A 21,261-nucleotide genomic window follows, 5' to 3' on the forward strand; every position below is an offset into this window, starting at 1 on the left:
GAAATCAAAAGAATTTAACATGCTAAAATAGTGCATATTCTCACGATACAAAATGTATAGAATTTATGGAAGAAGAGCGACCAGCAAAATTACTCCAGCCTAAATATTGCTCTGTTGAAAATATTATTTCATGCTTAATTTATTGCAATAATTTTATTCATACATTATGAGAGAGTTAAAAGCTAGTGGAAATTTTTTAAGCTTCTAGCATAGATTTTGAAAGAATCTTGTAATTTTCACGATAGTTTTTTAAAATTGCATTCTAAAAGCTGTACTGAAATCAATCACATTGGGTGAGGGCAAAGAATGTATTTAAGTGCTACTTTAAGTTTTGCTTTTTTGCAATAGATTTCTCAAGAGCCTTCTACGCGATACTTATCCCCCTGGAAGCTCACGTCGCGTCGCAACTTACAAATCCACCGGTTCAGTCCAGCAAACGCGACTGTCACACCTATGAGTTTGACGGAGGCTTTTGTATTGGATCAACGCGATTAGTGATCTCTGAATGGAAAAGAACCGCCTGAGTCGCCACTCATTCTGACGTGCACTAAAATCTACTCGACATATAAGCTAAGAAGGTGACAGTGTAAGTAAGACCGTTGGCATAAGCGCATAGAGTGAAACCGTTTTACGTAAATTGATATTTAGAAATAATAATGTTTCTGGGTTCATTTGTATCACTCTCATAAGAAATTTGGATTTAACAATTTAAATCTAAAATCAATGTTCTATAATTTTTTATCTCCTTTCCTTAAAAATGCAATGACTAGATGAAAATGCTATCTCAAAGTGCAGCACGTAATATGCTATCAAAACTTGCCATTAATTGCTATATCATAGCTTCTACAATCCGTATATGTCATTAGAGGAAAAGTCTGAACGAGTTAAGCCAAACAATCTCTAGAATCAAAATAAGAAAAACAGTAAGAAAGTCACAAGTCGAGGTTGTATCGTTCAAATAATTCCCTTTACAGGAAAGATATGAAGAAGAATAACGGATTAAAAGCTATGGAATACCGTTTTACTTCTTTCCTACAGTGCATACTCTGTAGTAAAAATGAAGAGTCAAATCGAGATGTCAATGAATGAAAGAGAGAAATGAATCACATTAATCAAGATTTATGATTATAAGCGATTTTGTTTCCTTGTTGCATCAAATATGTAAAATATTCCATTGCCCATGCAGAAACGCGCACGAGAAGTTGAATACACCCGGAAAAAATGAACAGCGCAACTTCCATTTTAAATTCCGAAATGGATCAGCATAAGAATTGAAGAGATAGTGAAACAAGAGACCAAAAAAATGAAGCCGTACAAAATAGTCATGCAACTTACTGAAAGCTAATTTAAACGCAAAAAAATTGCGAGCTCCAAATTGAACTACAAATTTGAATACAAAAATACGCCATTTACGCAATAAATTTGTAATTGAAACAACATTAATTTGGGAAAGTAATGCAAATCAGCGAATTCTGCTTCATTATGCATGTTAACATTGGTAGTTTTACTCCGCCAATTTTTACGCTTTACCTGTAATTACTTGAAACAACGATTGGTTATATTCATATAGTCTCTTGAGTGGTTTGCAGTAAGATCAACAGGGCTAAAAATTGCCAATAAGCAGAAAGGATATGAAATTGTTCGTGTGGTCTTACACAGTTTAGATAAATGAGATTTTGAAAAGCCGCAGAGGCACGAATACTTTTTAATAAATATAGATTTATATTTAATCATATGCTTCTAGACGTCAGGCTGAATGCCGAAAAATTAAACCGACAAAAACTTAAAAGAGGAACTGTTTGGAGAATTGAAAACGGTAGAAGATGTAGCGTTCGCGGTAAATCCTAAGAGATATGGTTACCTATGATCACACCGAGAGACACTTTGGACATTCTAGTGAGAGTACATTAAGATTAATCTCTAGCAATAAAATAATAATGGGGGTTTACATGAGGTTACATGGAGTAATATTATAGAGAAAGATATATTATTCCCGCGAAGGACATTTAAAACTGGGGAAAATAGAAAATAGGATTAAATAATTCATCGACAAATTTTTAGACGAAAGGGAGGATATAGTGCAGCAGTCAGTCTACTGATTTCTCTGGGCTAATAATTTGATTGAAGGAAAAGTGATGTGATCCAATACGTAAAAATAGCATATATTTTTTGGACTACATGTGCTGAAATTCAGACGTGTGATGACGAAATGCAACTGCAAAACGGCATGACCACTAAATTTTAAGATATATTTCAAGTTCGAATGGTCCGTTCGTAAAAGATGTCGCTAAGAGTTCAGAATGGAGAAGGAACTGACATATAAATGCAAAAAATAATTTTTCTCTCCATCACTAATTTTTATTGCTGAACATGGAACATCCTCTAATAAATCATTTTTTACTATACTACTTCCATATTGATTAATTGAAATTATATTCGACATGCTCTAAAAATATATTATAATGAACTGAGAATAAATAAATATATGATCGTTTTCTCGGCAGTTAAAATCCACTGGAATTTTTTATTTTTACCACCATATTCAACGCAATTTAAAAAGTTTCCGATTGTTTAAAAACTGCCACTGTAAGCCCAGTAAATGTAATATTCCCTTAAATTCATTAAATATAGCATCTAGCAACCCGTACTAAATGAAAGTTCATGAGTAGATAAAGTAGAATCAATTCTTTGAATGCGTATGGAAACGTTAATTTATTCAAGTGAAAGTTCAGGTGAATAATTGCGAATAACTTGTGAAACAAATAAATTTAAAAGCAAGGTAGCCAATTAGGGATATACGTGATGAAGTTTCCTCAAGATTTCAGCACTGAATTAGTTGATTGCCATTTTTACTCACATCTGGTAGGTGTGAAATTGAGTTGAATTGCTGCAATCAAAAACCTGGTATATAATACATTTTGGGGGCTTAATATTTCCTAGGAATCAGGTATTGGTCAACTCAACGTCATTAATCAAAAATGGAATTTAAAAAATATGCGAACTACTTAAATAATCTTTTAGGCACAATGAGGCTTATGCCGTTCATTTATGGATTAGCTCTTTACTTATAAAATATAAGGTGGCGTTTAAAATTGATCAACACCTGACAATGCATATAAGGGAGAAAAAAATTGAGGAGAAAACTGAAGAGGCTGATGTCCGATTCTAATGCGGTGAAATGATGATGAGGGTAATGTATTAAACAGCGCGGGAAACAATGTTTCAGACAAGGCATGAGGTAAGCGGTATATTCAGTTTTAACAAACCTCATTGAATCAGTCAGAAATAATTTCACTACATATCTAGTGAGTATTGTATTGTTTGTATACTGCATACTGTATTGATTTGATGTAGGAATTTCAGAGATTCATTAATTATATCGTTTCATTCTTACATATAACTTAAGGCTTTAAAAGCAAAGAAAAAAGCTGCAAGGTGATCGAATCTTCGATCATCGAAAGCATGACCTTTCTGAGAATGGTATCTATAACACTGCTACTTCAAAATTTGTATGTTAGTCTTCATTATTTGTAACTCTAAGTAATACCGAACGTTACAAAGCTGTAACTTTTTCCGTTATCTATTTTCATAGCAGTAAAAGTAAAACGGATTATTTCGATAAGGTTTTGTTATCAAATACACAATGTTGAATTAATTTCAAAAGCTTAGAAAACGCTGGAGTGTTTTTATTCTTAACGTATCACATACTATACCAATATTGCTTACGGAATAGAAAAGACATAATGAGCGGGATGTTTACGACTTTCATTGTGTAGTTTTGTTGAATACATGCTGAAATCGTGTTTCCTTCAGTTTTTAGCTCAAATTAAAAAAGTATGAATGACGATCAGATGAAATACTCATATTGAATGAAAGGTGTTTTAGATTGTGAACGTCGGGGTGTAAATACTACCACTATACAGTCATAATTTGAATGAACTAATATTTAGTAAAAAAGAGGAAAATATATGAAATCCATTATTTCCAAAAAGTTAAATAACAATGAGTTCCGAGTTTATGTGAAGAAAGAGTTCAGAAATTTGAGAAAGGAAACGAGCATACACACAATGCAGACGGGAATATTGAGATTTGTTAAAACATGCCACTTATAGTTTCTTACCTTTGATGGAGTGAGTACTTCTCATTCTTATGGCCTAGTAAATACTGAATTTCTCACTTAAATTTGTACTTTTTATTTCATCCTTGGATGAAAAAGTCATAATTTTGTGACTTGAAAACTTAAAATCAATGGCTGCTCTCACGCAACACGAGCGCAAGAAACTGTAATTGTGATTAATTTACAAATAGTAGTTCTGTAAAAGGGAAGAAATACTGTGACTTGCTAGTGATACTGAAATATTAAAAAACTTCCAACGCACAGTAAAATAACAAAATCTATCTTTAAAAAAAGCAGATATAGAAGATATTTTCAGTTAACGAAAAATAAATGGGACTTTTCCACAAGTGCATTGCGTACCGTACAACGCTTGTCGACCATTAAGTTATGTCTCAAGAACACTATGAAGGTGATATACAACTCTTTTTGTGGACAGGACTGGGCCATGACAGAAATTTCAGGAGTTAGGCTCACGTCAAGGTTAATACCAAACAATAAGAGGTAAATACATGCAAAATTATGAATATATAAATTAAATTTAATGGTGAGAACATGCACTTACCGTTTTTCTCTGTCTAGAAGAATTAGCGTCCTAGGAGATATTTGATGATAAGGAGATATCTGAAATGAAAAATAAAAATTGTTAATACTTTGAATAGTTTTCGAATAGAGAATTTTCTGTTACTCTGCATAAATACACTGCTAGTCTCAGCAATATAAAATTCAATCATAAAGGTAATGCACAAGAATATCATGCAGAAAGTCATAAACTCGGAGGAAAAATGAGTCATAATGTGGTTATCAACCAACACGAAGGCAGCATTTAGACAGACCTAATGGTGAAGGAGGAGATTCCAAGGGAAGGGGAATATGAATACGGCAAAGTATTTTACTAATTTTAGAATACCTACAGATGTGAAATTGTTTTAGCATATAAATCAACCAATTCCAGCACCTATATATCTCATATATTTATGATTTTCTAATTCAAGCAAAGCGATCCATGAAAAATTGGTATTCCTTCTAACAATTCCCTGCAATATATGCTAATGTCATCATAAAAATTTGATTTTTCTGTCTCTTTCCCATGAAATATATTTATGCATTGTAATTTAAAACACTTTGAAAGAAGAAGTTGTGTTACATTAGACTGTAAAAATAGTCTTACGATCTCACAGCATGAAGCGCATAAATATTGGCCGAGTGCAAGCATGTTTCTGAAATAGATACGACGCTATAATTTTGCAGTATGCAATCCTTACCACCCTTATATTAAGAGCATGTATTTTGATTACGGAAAACTAAAAAAAATTCGCTACATCATTCATTTGATGGTATAATAATCCAATTACTAAGCATATTAAGACTCAAGAAAGAACAATATTAATATCCGAACAAAATGATTTTCTTTATCATAAGAAACTCAGTTCATAAACTGAACAGCTTTAAAGGAAGTCATGTACCTCTCATTCCTACCATGCTTTACTATCGAATGATTTTGTCTGCTTTCTTCTTCGAAATACTAAATCAAATAAAAGTGTTTGCGCCTCTACGCCAAGCTTAGGGTGTTATGACTCTTTCTAGAGGTTAAGCGGTTCACAATCCCGCTCCAACACGATGCTGAGTGGCTAGGATCATAATTGGATTCAGTAAGCGAGGGAACACGGTTTTTCGGAAGATAGACGAGCCCTTGCTTCCGTAAAACTTTGGGAGGTGTGAATAACTGCGTTTGAATCGACGTCAACATATACGGCTCCACTTGACAGAAAATAAAGCTACTTTTTGAGAGTATTTTGAGAAATTACTCTGACATTAAAATTGTGTTTTTTACCTAGCTATTGCATTATTGGCAACAAATATTTCAACTGAATAAAAAAATCGATGTATGTAATTCGGTTATTTCCGGAAATAGACACACATCCGTTAAGGATTTTATTTGAAAGTTTCTTCTTAATATCTACTTTTCGTAAGGACTACATTAAGCGGAGAGCCTAAATAGTGCCTTTTTAGAAACATTATAACTAACATAGAGAAAGCGTAATATCTTCTCTTGCTGACTACTAATATTCACAATAGCCGTTCGCTTATCTAGTAAAAAAGGTCTATCATTCTACATAGCTTGCGTTAAGTTTTGCACAATTATTAATTGGGGAAAAAATTGACTTCAGCAATGGTATTAAAGTACTCAACAGCATCACAGAAGTTTGATGGAGTAGTTTTAGTCAGAGGCAAAGACATAATGGTGGTTCTGGAAATAGGTTTTTGTCCATTCTTCAATTTTATCATGAATAAAATTCAAACTTTTCCCATCCTTCGCCGAAGACGGTCATAAAAACTCGTTAAACTTTGATGATACTTATGAGTAAAGTCAGAGAAAAATTTAAGTTGGAGGCATTAATTTTTTCAAGGTTTTCGAAATCAATTTTCACGGAAATTACTAAATACCCTTCAGATTCTCTTTAGGTGATAATGACGCAAGGTAGTTAAAAAAACTATTTATCTTGAAATTTCAGGGACTTGAAAACTGTGGGACTCAAAGCCATAAGTATAAACATAGAATTAACCTCACCCAGAAGTTTGATAATTTGCATTAGCTAATGATAGAAGATACCGCGAAAAACTAAATTTTATGTTGTGTTATCTTTAGTAGTTTATACAAATAATATTTAGGATTAATTTAAGTTTTCCGGGACTCGCCATGGTGATTACTTTGGTACAGTGATAACAAGGTGATAACAGATTTCCACAGAGGGGAATGACTCCTCGGTATCTTAACTGGCTAAGGCACACGATCGCGGATCGGGAGGGCTGGGTTCAAACCCCAGCCAAAGTGAATGATTTTTTTCGCTGTGGAATTTTCGCACATAATTTGAATCGATTACTTGAGAAGCCAAGGGTACAAGTTATTGTCTTTCTAAACACAGCTAGGAACGGAAATTGATAAAAAAATACAAATACTTCGTGGCCAACGATACGAGTGAGTCCGTTCTGTGCTGACTTCCAGTGGATAATCAAATCCATCACTAAATATGTAATTGATATTGTTTGTTTTCTTTGCCTAATTTCTGTTCCTAACTCTGTTCAGAAAAGGAAATCACTTGTACCCCTTAGCTTCTCACCCCCTCAATAGTTCTTTGGCAGGTACAACGCATGGTATACCATAAAGTATTTATCATTTCCTTTCGAATTTTCTAGAAAATTTAAGGGGTACTATTGTACGAAACAGGTCTGGATGCCATCAGTACGAACCCAGTGCGAACCTTACCCAGCAAAAAAATCACGTGTAAGGAGGAGGGGTATTTCACCCCATGTGTGTTCGTGACGTCCGGAATTCTCCTCGCCAAGCACCATGTTGGCCCTTCCCCGGTTCGACTCCCGCTTCAAACCCTTCCTCCACCCTGAACCCCTCCCCTCTTCTGGCTCAGCGACGCTCGTTATTCAACGTCAAAGCAGCGTCCTCTCTCCCCCCCCCCCCTGCCCTTCCCTTTCGCCGTAGAAAACTCATCTCCCTCCCCTACTACACACATCTCATGCGGGAAAAATATGAATAAAAAAAACGGAGGGAGGGGGAGCGGAAAAAAAATAAATATAAATATCGTCTCGAATTGTGCGCCGCGCTTCGATATATGTATATGCGGGGGAAGGTGGGGTGGGAGGAGAAAAATATACGGGCTGGGATTGAGAAAAATCAATGCAATTCGCCGAAACGCCTTCCTGAGTTTTATTTTTTCATTTGGGCATCTCTCAACCTCCCCACCTCTCTCCGATCCTCCTTCCCCATACGAGCCACTCCAACACTCCTCGCCATAGGGTTTACTCTTATGAGGACGCGTCACTCTAGCTCGACCGGTCCTTTAATGACGCATGGCTTTTTCACTTTCTTTACACGGTTGTATAGAACATTCTGGGAGGACATGGAATTTACCTGCATAATTATTATAAGTGTGTTCTACCTATAAAGATAGGTTTCCATGGAGTATTTAAGAAATAATCTAGCATTCTCCCTTCCCTTATTGACTTCCCTCTTCAATTCACGATAAAGTCTACTCCCTTCCATTTAAAAAAAATAAACCTATTTTCTTCCTTTCTATCCCTCGCTTACACAACGTTCTACCCTACAACACTGTTTCCAACAACCCCTCCCCACTCAAAACTCGCTCCATCCACACCTCCAGTCTCCTCCCTATCTAACATTGATGCTCTCTCTTCTTACCTACCATTTACTACAGTTTTACTTGCATGAAGCGCGAAAATTAAGTACCAGAAATGTCTTGAGGTATGTGAAAGGCAAGGCAATATTTTATTATTATTCTACCGATGAAGGTAGGTTTTCATGGAGTATTCAAGAAGTGAGCTGGGAGCCTCCCTTTCCTTCCAGCACTACCTTCTTTAATTCACTGTAAGGCCTACTCTCTGGCAAGTGAAAAAACATAAATTGACCCTTAACTTCTATAGAAGTATGGTGAAATAATTTAATTTTATGCGACTATGCGAAGATGATATGCAAAAAATTTTTATAAAAATATGCTATGATCCTATTAAATAAATTTTGTCAGTGTACTCTCAAAATTTTAAAATGCTTGCGTATTCTCCCGGTCATACCTAAGGAGATAAGAATGAGGACAGCTGCTCACAACAACTTACCTAAACGCAAATAAGTAATGAGAACATAGATCATTCAGTATTAGACTGTCTAATTTCTTAATAGCTAAAAACGTCGTAAGTCAACAGAAGGAACCATAGGTAGAGAACACTTCGATATACCATTGGTTATCTCCCTAAGCAGAGGGAATTCAGACTGAGTTTTGATAGTACTATCGACTTTTAAAAGTCATATAAAGTAAATTTTATGATTTTTGCGCAGTTTGATCTGTGATTTGTCGACCCTCTCACTTCACTCACGTGTGAGGCACGTTCTATTCCAATTTACACCAAGTTGAATAAGCTCCTCCAAGAATGTGAAGTTAAAAATAAATCCCTTCTCAAGGATAGTTAAAAAATGTGTTTCTTCTGTAAATGGCGATGCCCGTGATCACAGAGTAAAATTGGAGTGTTAAATTTTTCAACACTTGGGTGCATTATTTGCGCATCAATAATTTTTAAGCTGCTTGACTTTATTTTGACTGATAATTTGACCATAAACTCCTAGAGAAGTAACGTTACATGCTTTAATTTTATGCATCTCTGCTATGCAATGCAAGCAAATTTTATGACACCATTAAACAACTATAGTCAGTTATATGCCAAAACGATTTTTATGCCGGTTGTCGTCAGTACTTACTTAAACCATATCAAGAACATGTAATAGACTTTATGTAATACGAATAAAACACGATCTTGGGAAACTTTGTGGCATTCCATCACAAAATTTATTTGGTGAGAAAAATTTTACTAAACCACATAAAACTGGAACACGACCCGGGTTTCAACATCTTAGTGCCATTATTAGGTGGTTAAATGACAATCCACCTGATGATGACGCTAAGACCTAGAAACCCGTGTCGTTTTCCAGTTTTATTTATGTGGTTTAGTGAAAGTTTCCTCATCTAATAAATTTTTTATGTATTACTGTTGGTTTTCAATTCTAATTTCAATGGACTTAATTTACCGCTGAGACTACATTATGAGGGTGCCTCAATTTTGCTCGGTTCATCATGTTTCATGACGAATAACTTACTTTAATCTCACTCAATCATTTTGAAGTTGTCAAAATGTATAGGAAAGACCTTCGTCAAAATCCCTCTGTTCATCTGAGCTAAATACTGCCTCAGAATTTTCTCAGAAGAAAAACTTTATATTTGAGATAAAGGCAAATGTTGAGAAAATTCTTCTCAAAACGCTATGAAAATTTAGAAAAGATAACATAAGTTTTGAGCAATTAATTTACCACGGAAAAAGACAAAATAATATCATTGAAAAGGTGGGATACGTCCTTCTAAGTTGTTGTAAACAGGGCCACCGTTCACCCCGCGGCCCTTACGCTTTTTTTCTAGCCCTGCGTCGTCCACGATGGTAAAGCCCTTGCACCTTCCCATGCTGATCTCGCATTCTCTGCGAACTGGTCCCGATCATCATCCACTTACGGGCGCACGCCGCGATAATTAGCTTGTCACACAAAAGCCTGTTCGCTCCCTGGATTATTACCTACCCACGTGTCACCGGGGCAGTACCTTCAGAATTTTTTTCCAAGAATCCCTCAAAGTTCCACGCTTTGGCACAGTTGGTCTTGAGCATGGGACATTTCAAGCTTGCGGGCTTTCAGCGTGTTTTTATTCAAAGGCGTCATAAACCCGCGGAATGGCAAACGCGCATCCGTAGTGACGAAGACGCAAGCTGAGTCATAGGAACGATAATTTCATCGAAGTATATCGGGTCAAATAATCTCATGTATTCCGGACGAAAACAACAGCATCTTGTTCAGGAGGCCGTGTTTTTATTCATGAACCCTTATTTTCACCTTTGTCTGTGAACGTTATAAATCGAAGGTTAATAAATAATCGTATCACTAATACTTATCAAAATGCGGACTTATTATGCAGGCAACTCTAGAATAAGTAAAATACTGAATGGAACGGATAAACCACAGATTGCTGCTAAATACAGGCATATGAGAAAATTCTGTGGTGCTTATTCGACGTTGAAAACATATAATTATGTAGTGACTTTCAAAGCATATTTACAAAAATATTTTACTATGCACCATCTTTATGTTGGCTGAGCAATATTATCATGAAAACATAAGCGTTCAATGCAAACGGTTCTAGAGGATGTGGTATAAGAGGTTATATAATAATTTGAAACGCAAGGAAAGTGTTTAGTATGCTAACATTGAAGCCTTACGAATTACATCGGATATATTTTATCGGATATTATTTTCATCGGCCTCCGAAAACGCCTTTATAGTACCATAAAATAAAAAAGTTGAGAATAATTTAAGACTTAGCTGCAAGTTTAAGAACATGATTTTATTCGGAAGCAGCTATTGTAAAAAATGCAAGAAGAAAATATCGATAGAGGTGGAGGTAGAAGGATGTGTGGTTAACACTACTATGTCTCACGTGCAAACATCGGCAGTCGTGAATATAATTTGCAAGTGAGCGTGTAAACATCGAATTTTGTTACTTCACCCGTCTCAATGCCTTGTAGAGTGAAATCTCCGAGCGTAATACTAGGTTTTATTACAGAAATGGTTCATTCCAGAATATAGAACATTGTATAATGAATATATGTTTATGTACCGGAGTAATTAAGGTATTATACTTATGGTACTATAACCGACAAAATATGAGAAGAAAGAGCAATTGCAGCAGGAATTGGGAATTCGCTTATGTTCTAAGTTTTCCTACAAGTTTGAATATGATTTCCTGCGAGGTGTAGATAAAAAAAGAAGAATTTGTTAGGGAAAGGAGAATATTTATTAGTGGCAATTTATGGAATTTTTAGAAATGTTACAGCTAACATATTTATTCCACATAATATTTCAATTAGATATGCTATTGCGTGGTTAATATGGCAGGAATGATTAATTTTGCAGCTGTATCAGTTCGAAAAAAATTGTTGAAAAATATAGGCATTAAATAGCTCACACTTAGTATACCTACTCTTAGCTTTCTTATGAAAATCAATGGATATCATCTATGAAGGACATTTTCTGTTTTAGCATTTTATGAAAATAGTTTTTGACTTGCTTAGTCACGCTGGAATTGTTTTAAAAGGCCCCATGACTCCAAACCAACCGGTCATAGTGTATATTTTGATGACGTAACTTATCACAAAACTAAATTAGGTAGCATCTTGAAATGCATAGTAAATATAAAATTATGAGCTGAAAATTGTTTTCACTTTTCTTTACACCAATGATGAGAATATTACATCTGAGAAAATACAGCGCTACATTTTTCAAATTTGAGATATAAGGTAATTTTGGCATGAGTATAATCTAAATGCCCAAAAAATATAAAAACATAGCTCTCGTTTGAAACGAATATTACTTCACGAGAAAGAACAGATTGAGCCAAAGTGACGTTCTCACGAAAGGCATATGTTGCTTCACTATTCTAGACTAAAGGTTATTATGATCAAAAGCGATTTTCCGCTTCTTCCAATAAAACAAAAATTGTCATAGTGTAACCCGACATCGTCTGATGGACTGATTCCGACAATAGCGTTTATTTCATATTTTTTAATTCGATTGTAAATTTTACTTCCGCAAATTTTTTAATTTAATTCTCACGACGACAGAGAAGAATCTATCAACGTTTCATTTATATCTATGTTAATTTTTTTCATCTGCTGAAATATTTCCATACATCATTATAATGCTAAATTAGTGGGTTGCAGTGCTGGTGTCAATGATTGGTTACTGTGGTGCCATCTTGAGCGTTATTGTATAGGTTTCAGCTGAAAGTCTAACTGTTGTACTGCTTACCCACTTTGATATATCCAACAACCGATATGGCTTTTTTCAGATTTCAAAAAATCCATGTCAATTTTTACGATGATTAAATTTATTAACAACATCGATATTTATTCCCAGCGAAAAAGAGATATATGGGGCTGAAAATTATGGATTGATTTGGGGGCGTGAACTATTTTTTACCAAGCACTTCCTCGGAAGATATTATTTTTAGGTGAATACTAACTTCTTTCAATTTCCAAACATTTTTACTTCAGTGGCCAAGTTTGAATATTTTTGGATTTTATCTCTTTCCTTAGAGTCAACATTCATCGGCTCTGATACATTGACTAATTTTGCTTCTTGTTTTGTAGACCAATATTATATCAAGTCTATTGTAAGGTATGATATCTGTTTATAATCATCATCATCATCACTGGTAAACAATCGTAAGAATGGTTTAAAGTATCTTTCCACTCCCTTCTCTGATAAGACAAATTTTTCACACCTAAGAATTTCTTCTTTTTCGCATCCTTCTTAGCCTGTTCCATAGATTTAATTCGAAGTATTCCTTTTGCGTTCTACTTGTCTTCATCAGGCCATCATGTCTCAATCTTTTCGCACTTGCATATTTTTTCTTTCACATCCTTCTTTACCTGTTCCATATATTTTCTTCGATGTCTTTCTATCCCATTTTTGCCATCTACTTGTTCCACGATGATTATGTTCATCTGGCCTTTATGTCTCAAGATATAGCTTATAAGGATTTTCCGTCTTCTTTTCAATGTTTTTGTGAGACTTCTCTTCTCTCTTACCTATCTTAGGATTTCCTCATAATGAACTCAGTTGATAATGATATCTTTCATTATTATTCATATCACTAAAATTTGGCCGTGTCAGTTTTCGCAGATCTCACTAGAGACGACGTACCTCCCCGGCTGCAAGTGAAGGGGCTGGATGTCCGTGCTTCTCGGCGCGACTTCTTTGCGACCAGACTCTTAACGTCGTCGCATGTGTCGCACGGACGGGAACAGATGCATTGCACCCATACCACCCCACTCCTCCTTCTTTATATACACACACACCTTCCCGTCATCCCCTTCGCTCGGATCCCTCACTGCGCTACGCTACCCCGCTCGGCACTGTCGTGCACCCCAAAACCGCTTCGGTGTTCGTATCACGCTCACAGCATGCGACTCGGCAAGTTCTTTGATCGATACTTTTTCGCATCCACAAAGCTTTCGGCCCTCCCAATGAAGCTTTATATCAGATTTTTTCTTCGGTTGAAGAAAACAAGATAGCACTTTTTCCGCTAGTTTTACTAACGCACTACGCGTTTCAACCACTAGGTCATCAGGCACAAACATCTATGAAAGTTCTGTGAAACGTATATATATATACCACTCGGAGCAGGAATTAGGGGGGAATGAATAATTAGGATGGGGTTATTAAAGGAATACTATTATAAGAATAATTAGGAAGTAGCTATTGAATGAGCGGCCGTTTGGGAAATGGAATGGCGAGGATTGAGGAGTGACATGGAATTATTTTTATTAAAATAATCCAATGGATTCTTGCTAGAATATCTCCATTCCCTAACTCATTCACTACTATATTTTGATGAAATTACAAGTGGACAATTTTCCATTTTATTTATTTCACGAATGGTATTTATAATTCACTACATTATTTACAAACGCCATTGTAGTGCGCGTATAAACTGATCGGAAAATTGTGCAATGCCAAATTTAATCATTGATTAAAAATTTCCACCATATTGTACCACACATATGACATTCCTATAATATGACAATACTAATCTACCCACAGAACAGGACAAGTTGTTACTTTTATCTTATTCCATAAATCACCTGTCGTTTTCCCGGTATTGTTTCCAAGACCTCCGAACCACTCAATATGACCCTATACTTTAGATAAATGGAAAATATAGTAACTCCGGCACAATGGAATGCGTGGGTAGAGTATCTCTATGGAGGTATGCGTAATTTTCTAGGAAAAAACTGCCGAGAATTATGAAATTTCTGAAACATTTACACCTGACGCCATAGTTTAGCAAAATCTAAGCAAGCGATGCTCAAGTAGAATGCATTAAAACTTGCTTATCGGGAAAAATCGAACATTAGGAAGGTTGGGACAACATAATCGCATTCCATCCACCTAGGGAACTAGTCTAACTAGGAAATATGGATGCATCTTAAAAGGAAGTAGTGGAGTGATGAGGTAAGATCCCGTAATTCCGTCGCCACACCTCTGCATCCAACTCCTAGTTAGCCTGTTTGGAGACCGCAAGGAGCGGCCGGAAGAAGGAAGACAATCGATAAACCTGGAAAAATCCAACGCACGGGACATCAAACTTAAGCCCTGCGCTGTGAATTTTTTAGGCTGGACGCGCGAGGATATACGTGGCAAAAAAATGAATCACGAGCAAATTGCAGCGCGGTGGGAGGGGAAGTAGAGTGGGGAGGGGGTTGGCGGGGAGGAAGGGATGGGGGGAAGAGACGCGCAGTATTTTTTCTGTAGTCCGACTCCGCTCTGCGGTTGAAAAAATCAATGCGCCCGCCGACGAAGAAGAAGCTCGGAATGGTCGAAGCTCCGCAGAGCGGCGCGGATTCTTCGGTCCGCGAGCGCGTAAGACACTTGGTCGACAAACGAATCATTCACAATTAAAAAATTATCACTCGGAAATTAGGAAAGGTTAATAGGGTAGTTTTCTTCATCAAAGAAAACGAAAGGCATTGATTGCGATTCGTTACTCACCATTAGTGTATTCATAATGTGCAAATTATTTGGTTTTAGAAATACCGGTTTAGACGAATGGCAATGGTCAATTTTATCCTCATTTGAATAAGGCCAGATTGGCGCCCATGCGATAAAAATGAGAATTAAATTTTCTCAAAACATTTCTTCTCAAGTTCTGGCATGCACTTGGTTTAAGAAATACTTTAGCTGAAGGTTTTTTGGTTAATGCCCTGTCTACTCATTTTTGGTGGATGACAGTTTCGGGCATGTTCCAGCTCATCTTAAGGTCCAAATGATATGCAGAGCTTCAATAGGGTAGATAAAAGAAAATCCTACATCAAAGAAAATGAAATGTATTGAATGCGATTCGTTACTCACCATTAGTGTATTCATAATATACAAATTATTTGGTTTTAGAAATACCGATTTAGACGAATGGCAATGGTCAATTTTATCCTCATTTGAAAAAGGTCAGATTGGCGCCCATGCGATGCCACTCCACGTGACGTCACAGGAAGCTAGTTTATATGTATACGAGTAGATAGGAGTTTTACATCGTCTGAGATTACCAATTCATGCATGAGGCTCAGAGCTCAGGGAAACATGTCTTAATAATCACCTATTAAAACTGGCCAAGGTCGGAAAGTTTTCTTCGTTTGATAAGGTATTAATAATCCTTATTTAAGCCAAGCGCTACCAGCTAGCAGGGTACTCTGCTACCTGCTAGCATTCTGCGTCGTATGAGCGCTCAAAGCCTCGCTCCATGGTCACCTCACTTGCGACAGCGGGAAGCAGAACGACGTCACACGGAGTTTGCCCATCATTCATACTTAGCCGTGGCGTTTTCGCGCGCTTGAAAATTTTCACTTTTCCTTTAATCGCGAAAAATAGATATCGTCATTTAAAAATCTAAAAGCGTGAAATACGTACTCCAGGAGTAATAATCTTTCGATTCAGGCAGTAAAAAAATAAGAGGAAACCACCTTATTATACGGGATAAGGGTCATTACCCGAGTTTGAGAAATTTATGGAGTGAATATGACGTGTTTAATTATGTAAGGATAATGAAAATATGTTTAACTGAGGGTAGGGCATCAAATCACCACCTAGAGGTCTCAAAATTACTATTGTCCCCATAAATGTAAACTACATGATAGAAAAATCATAGAAAAGTAAAAACTAATTTTATCCCATTGACGGTTTGGAATAATATTTTCAAATACATTCTTCACTACAGCCAAGTCTTACTTTTTGGCCATTTTTTATGATGGAAGTTGCACGCCACAGCTTCATACCGGGTTTATTAGGAAGCCATATTTCACCCAGAACGATCGAAAAGCCACAAGGAGATATAACTCTTTCCTAATATAGGAATCAGCAGGATGTGCGACCGCTTTTGAAAGGTAACACGAGTGCGGGATAGTACACGCTCTTTTGAGTTGAGAAAAGAAACGCTTTTAAATGGATATTTTTTCCAATGCTGATAGGATAGTATTTGGAGAAGGCGACCGACAGCTAAGGTCATTTGCGCCATGAGGAAAGGGTAGGAAGGCAAACTTGTTGCGAAACCTGGCGTCGGCATTAGCTTACTGCTGACGAAAGGCACCTAAGGGATCGCGACTTTTTTTCCCATCCAACAGACGAAGTGTTGGACTAGAAATCTAGAAATGCACTCCGCAAGGCACTCAAGCGGGGATCGGGCAGCCCCAGAAAAATCTCTGCCACCACCGGGAAAAATCTCTGCCAACTCGGACCGACTGGGTGGGGAGTCAGAACTATAGCCACCAAACCAAACTTGCCCTTCTTTTTAGGTACAAAATGAAGTGTGAATAAAATTTATAATCGAAATGAAAAAATGTAAAAAATGCTATCCTAATAAACAGCGAGCCAATCAGACGCTTAACATGATCTTACCTTTTTCATTGCCAATTTATGTTTCCATGCACAGAAGTAGAGATTCGCTCTTGTTTACATTTATTCCGAGGGGAACACCTTTGACTCAGAGGACTATGCCGTGACCACGTGGTCTTCCCGCCCCCGTCCTCCCGCGAGTATCCCTCGTTTCCGCGGGTGCCCACCTCTCCCTCCCGGTCGAGCGCGGCTCTCCCGCTCCGCGGCAAGAGGCCACGGCGCAGGATCAAATGGCGGTGATGAGATGCAGTGGGTCGGGCCATTTGCGCGGGACTTTGAAAGTGCTACGAAAGGAGGCACTGAGTCAATCGGACACTATCCCGAGGAAAACGCGCGCATTCCGAACTTAACACATTGTGGTTCATTCACGTAAAATTACATGTTTCCTCATCTTTGTATTTTGATTTGAAATTCCCCTCTACGGAATCATTTTGGACTGTTTGACCAAGGTATTGTTCTTGCAAAGAATAAATAAAAACATATGCATTAAAATATATATGTTCATTATAAAATATGCTACTACTATATGCTCATTCAACAAACATGCATTAGTTCTCGAGTTGTGTGAGTTTAATGGTACACTTGCAGCTTCTGCGTAAAAATTTAAAAAATGGCCGGCCTCCAGGGCTAGTAAAATGCAAAGGGCATCGGACCAAGAAGTGTTAAAACTCAAGAGAAGTAACGCTAATGTGGCGTGAAACGCTCCAATAACGTAGAGGGAAAAAATGCAGCCGGATTAATAGAAGACTGATGTATGGGTATCCATCGTGGATAAATGTAATTTCAGTTTTTTGTCATATACCAGTGGTCAGAATACCAGTGGTCATAGCCCTAGTTCTATTGAAACTATGGTCTCCTTTTGACTGATGCTTTTCTTTAGTTGTATGGATACTCTTTAGGTAAAAGATATAATATCAGTTAGTAATTTATATAGGAAAATGTATTATATAATATTATTTCATATTAATATACAACTATAAAGTATGGTATAGAATAAAAATACTTTGTATAGCACGCCCGATGCGTGATAGAAACGCCTAAAAATTAGTTCTCATTAAATCGTTTCAAAAATAGTTTTTATATTAAAAGATGGCGAAACGTATATTCCATAATTGGCTGCAGTACCTTGATGACTATCTTCAATGCTTCCTCACTTTCTTACGTGACAAATGTTGTACTCCAGAAAACAATATCTTTGAATTCATTTAATGGAATTTAAACTTCTATGCTCACAAAAAGAATAATTCAATTTACTAGGCATAATATGAAGTAGCAGCTCGTATAAGCAATCGGCTTTTAAAATGCATATAAACCGCCGCGGTGTAATAAAAATTTTTCTAGCATTATTTTTGCTGGAAAAATTCTTAAATTCTTTATCCGTTTTCGGCGTAGAGAATTTCAAATTTATTAAAATCCAGAACATGGCATCCTAGTAAAAGAGATTACTTCACGTAATAAACTTAGATGAATGATGAACTTGCAATTATAATCTTTTTTCGCTTATTTTAAGTGTCGTAGCATAGAATAAAGGCAAAAAGTTAAACAAATCCCTAAATATTTACCTGTCTTATTGATAAAATGGAACCTTAGCAAAAAATGCACGCACACCCGTTAGGAGCCCTCAATTCAACCCAATTTCGATTTTAAAGGGCCAAGAAGATTCCTCAGACCTGCACTCACTCATCGCTTCACAGCATTTGCGAAGACACCAACGGTCGAAAAAAAACATGCATCGATACGAATACCCAATGGGTATTGGCCATACTTAAATCGCATAACATGGCTACATTTAACACCGCTTCCTCTCAAACTTGTCTCTGTATACTTTTGCATTTTTTTGCGAGGCAGGTAGCCATGTTCGTATTTGTCCACCGGTCACGGATGGACCCGGGTGGACAGAGAGAGATATGAAAAAAAATAAAACGAAAAAAGAACCGAATCGAACTCATACACGCACACACAGATGAGTTAGCAAGCTGCACGATGACACATCGATAACCGAAAGTACACGCACAAATGCATCCATACAGTCGTAATACCCGTAGGCATGCGGAGATGCTAAAGAGTGAAACGTGAATAATAAAAAAAGAAGGAGCGTCGTGCGAGAGAGAGGGGAAGAGGAGGAGGGGGAGATGAGGAAAGAGGCGAGGGAGGGGGATGGGTGGAGAGAGAGAGAGATAGTGAGAGTGAGAGGTAGTCGATCGCATGCTGGATGCTCTTTGCCAAAGAGGGTGCCAAACGAGTTCGCAAAAATTCGGTTCAGGGGAAGGAGGATGGAGCTGTGTTAAGCTTTCGCTTGATGCACACACATACACAGGTACGCCGGTATGTGGCTGGATCGAGCATGTGTTAGTGTAACTCCTGTCGACGATATTTTCCTGCGGTCCTTAAGATGATCCATTCCTCCCTCCCATCCGGTCGTACTTTGTCTTCATTGGAGATGCAAGTACGCCCCGAGCATAAATGGAATGCATTTCAAAATTTGAAAATTATACCTTGATACTTCCTTTCGATGTTTTATGTTGGAAACACAGGTAAATACTAATAAATGTCTGTTCTGTGTAGCTTGAAAATTTCAAGATTATAGTGCCATTCTATAAAAAAATCATTCGTAATTTTCATTATGATATTCAAATTTTCTGCTCACGTTGATCTGCTATTTTTCAGTATTTCCAAGTACCTCAAACAAAAAAAAAAAACGAATGGAGGTACTACGGTATTATTTTCAATTTTTTTCAATTCAGTTAAATGTTATTCTAACGGGTATACCTTATCTAACCTGAAATTTTCTAGGTGATAGAATACGGTTTGAGCGAGTTTCCACCACCATGAAAGACCAGTCGAACGCGAAGTATGCGACCTCTTTACAGCCTGAGAGCTGGAGTCATTTATGTTGGGGTAGGCACGTTACCAGAGAGCCTTTGAATACTTTCAGATGGGGAAAAATGCATTATTAACGGCTTTTGGAGGAAAAAAAATCTGCAATCAGACCATTGGCTTATTCCGGGGAGAGCTCTATCCTCGGCTATTCTAATCCATCTATAGGTTTATCCAGGTTTATCGACCGGAAGGTACGTCTTTGAATTTTTAGTAAAAATATTGCGCTTAAACCCGGGTAAGCAATTGATTTTTCAATCCTGTTTCAGAATGTTAGAGACCTAAAAAAAATAGTAAAACAAGCATTAAATAATCATGCAACCTTCTCATCCCATATGAAGGTAAGGAAAATATAAAGTCACATCACGGATGATACACGTTAAACATATTCACACGAGGAAAGCATGTAGGCTGAACTCTCGGCCAGTGCGAGTAAAGAAAAATGAAAGGAAGAGATGCATCCATACTTAAAAGGAAAAAGTAACCGATGTGCAGTAGTTTCGCATACAAAGAAAATTCAGGCGTCCCAATCGGGTTCTGTTGTTCGGGTGAGTATTGATCGAATGGTCTTGGGTTCAGAACTGGTTGTTGACTTCCATCTCCATCGGAAACACTACTCTTAAGAGTATGTGGGCAATGCCCTTGCGGGGACATCCAAGTGGTATGAGGAAAGATTGAGTTCTTTCAGCCTGGAAAATCTTATTTTCACGCTTTGAATGGATTATGTAAAACGTAAGCCACAGTTAGTGTTTGATACCTTTGGAAATGATACATTTACGACCACCGTTCCTGCCATTACGGGGTAAAAATCCTTACGTCTCATAGTAATTTCGCTGAATATTAGTGGTCTTAAATAAAAGAAGAGGAAATACGAAGGTGTAAAAAGGTTAGCTGGTAGAAGAATTGACTGGAGAAGACCAAGGAATTCAAACCATTCTTAAGATCGTTTACCAGTGATGATTAATAAAATAAATTACATCTTTCGCTCTTTGGCTAAACTAAAAAATGACCACTAACTACATTTTTTGAATTAAAGTTTGAGTAAAAATTTGGTAAATCTCAATAATTTACCGCAATAACTCACTCATTGTATATTTGGCGAGGAAATGAAATTTGGCGAGTAGAGCTCATCTCAGACTAATTTTTAGGAGCGTGTATTACCTGTATTGAGGGAATAGGGGTGAAAGCTTTTTCCTAGGAT

General features: G+C 36.9%; 1 long non-coding RNA gene across 2 annotated transcripts in view; it reads right to left on the reverse strand.

Annotated features, from left to right (window-relative positions):
- Positions 1-21,261, reverse strand: part of LOC124157858 — a 185,738-nt gene that overhangs the window by 116,493 nt on the left and 47,984 nt on the right. For both annotated transcript variants that reach the window (XR_006864660.1, XR_006864661.1), the window contains exon 3: positions 4,680-4,738. This is a non-coding gene — a long non-coding RNA (uncharacterized LOC124157858). The remainder of the gene's footprint in view (positions 1-4,679; positions 4,739-21,261) is intronic.

The sequence above is a fragment of the Ischnura elegans genome, chromosome 4 (assembly GCF_921293095.1).
Source record: "Ischnura elegans chromosome 4, ioIscEleg1.1, whole genome shotgun sequence".
NCBI classification, from domain to species: domain Eukaryota; kingdom Metazoa; phylum Arthropoda; class Insecta; order Odonata; family Coenagrionidae; genus Ischnura; species Ischnura elegans.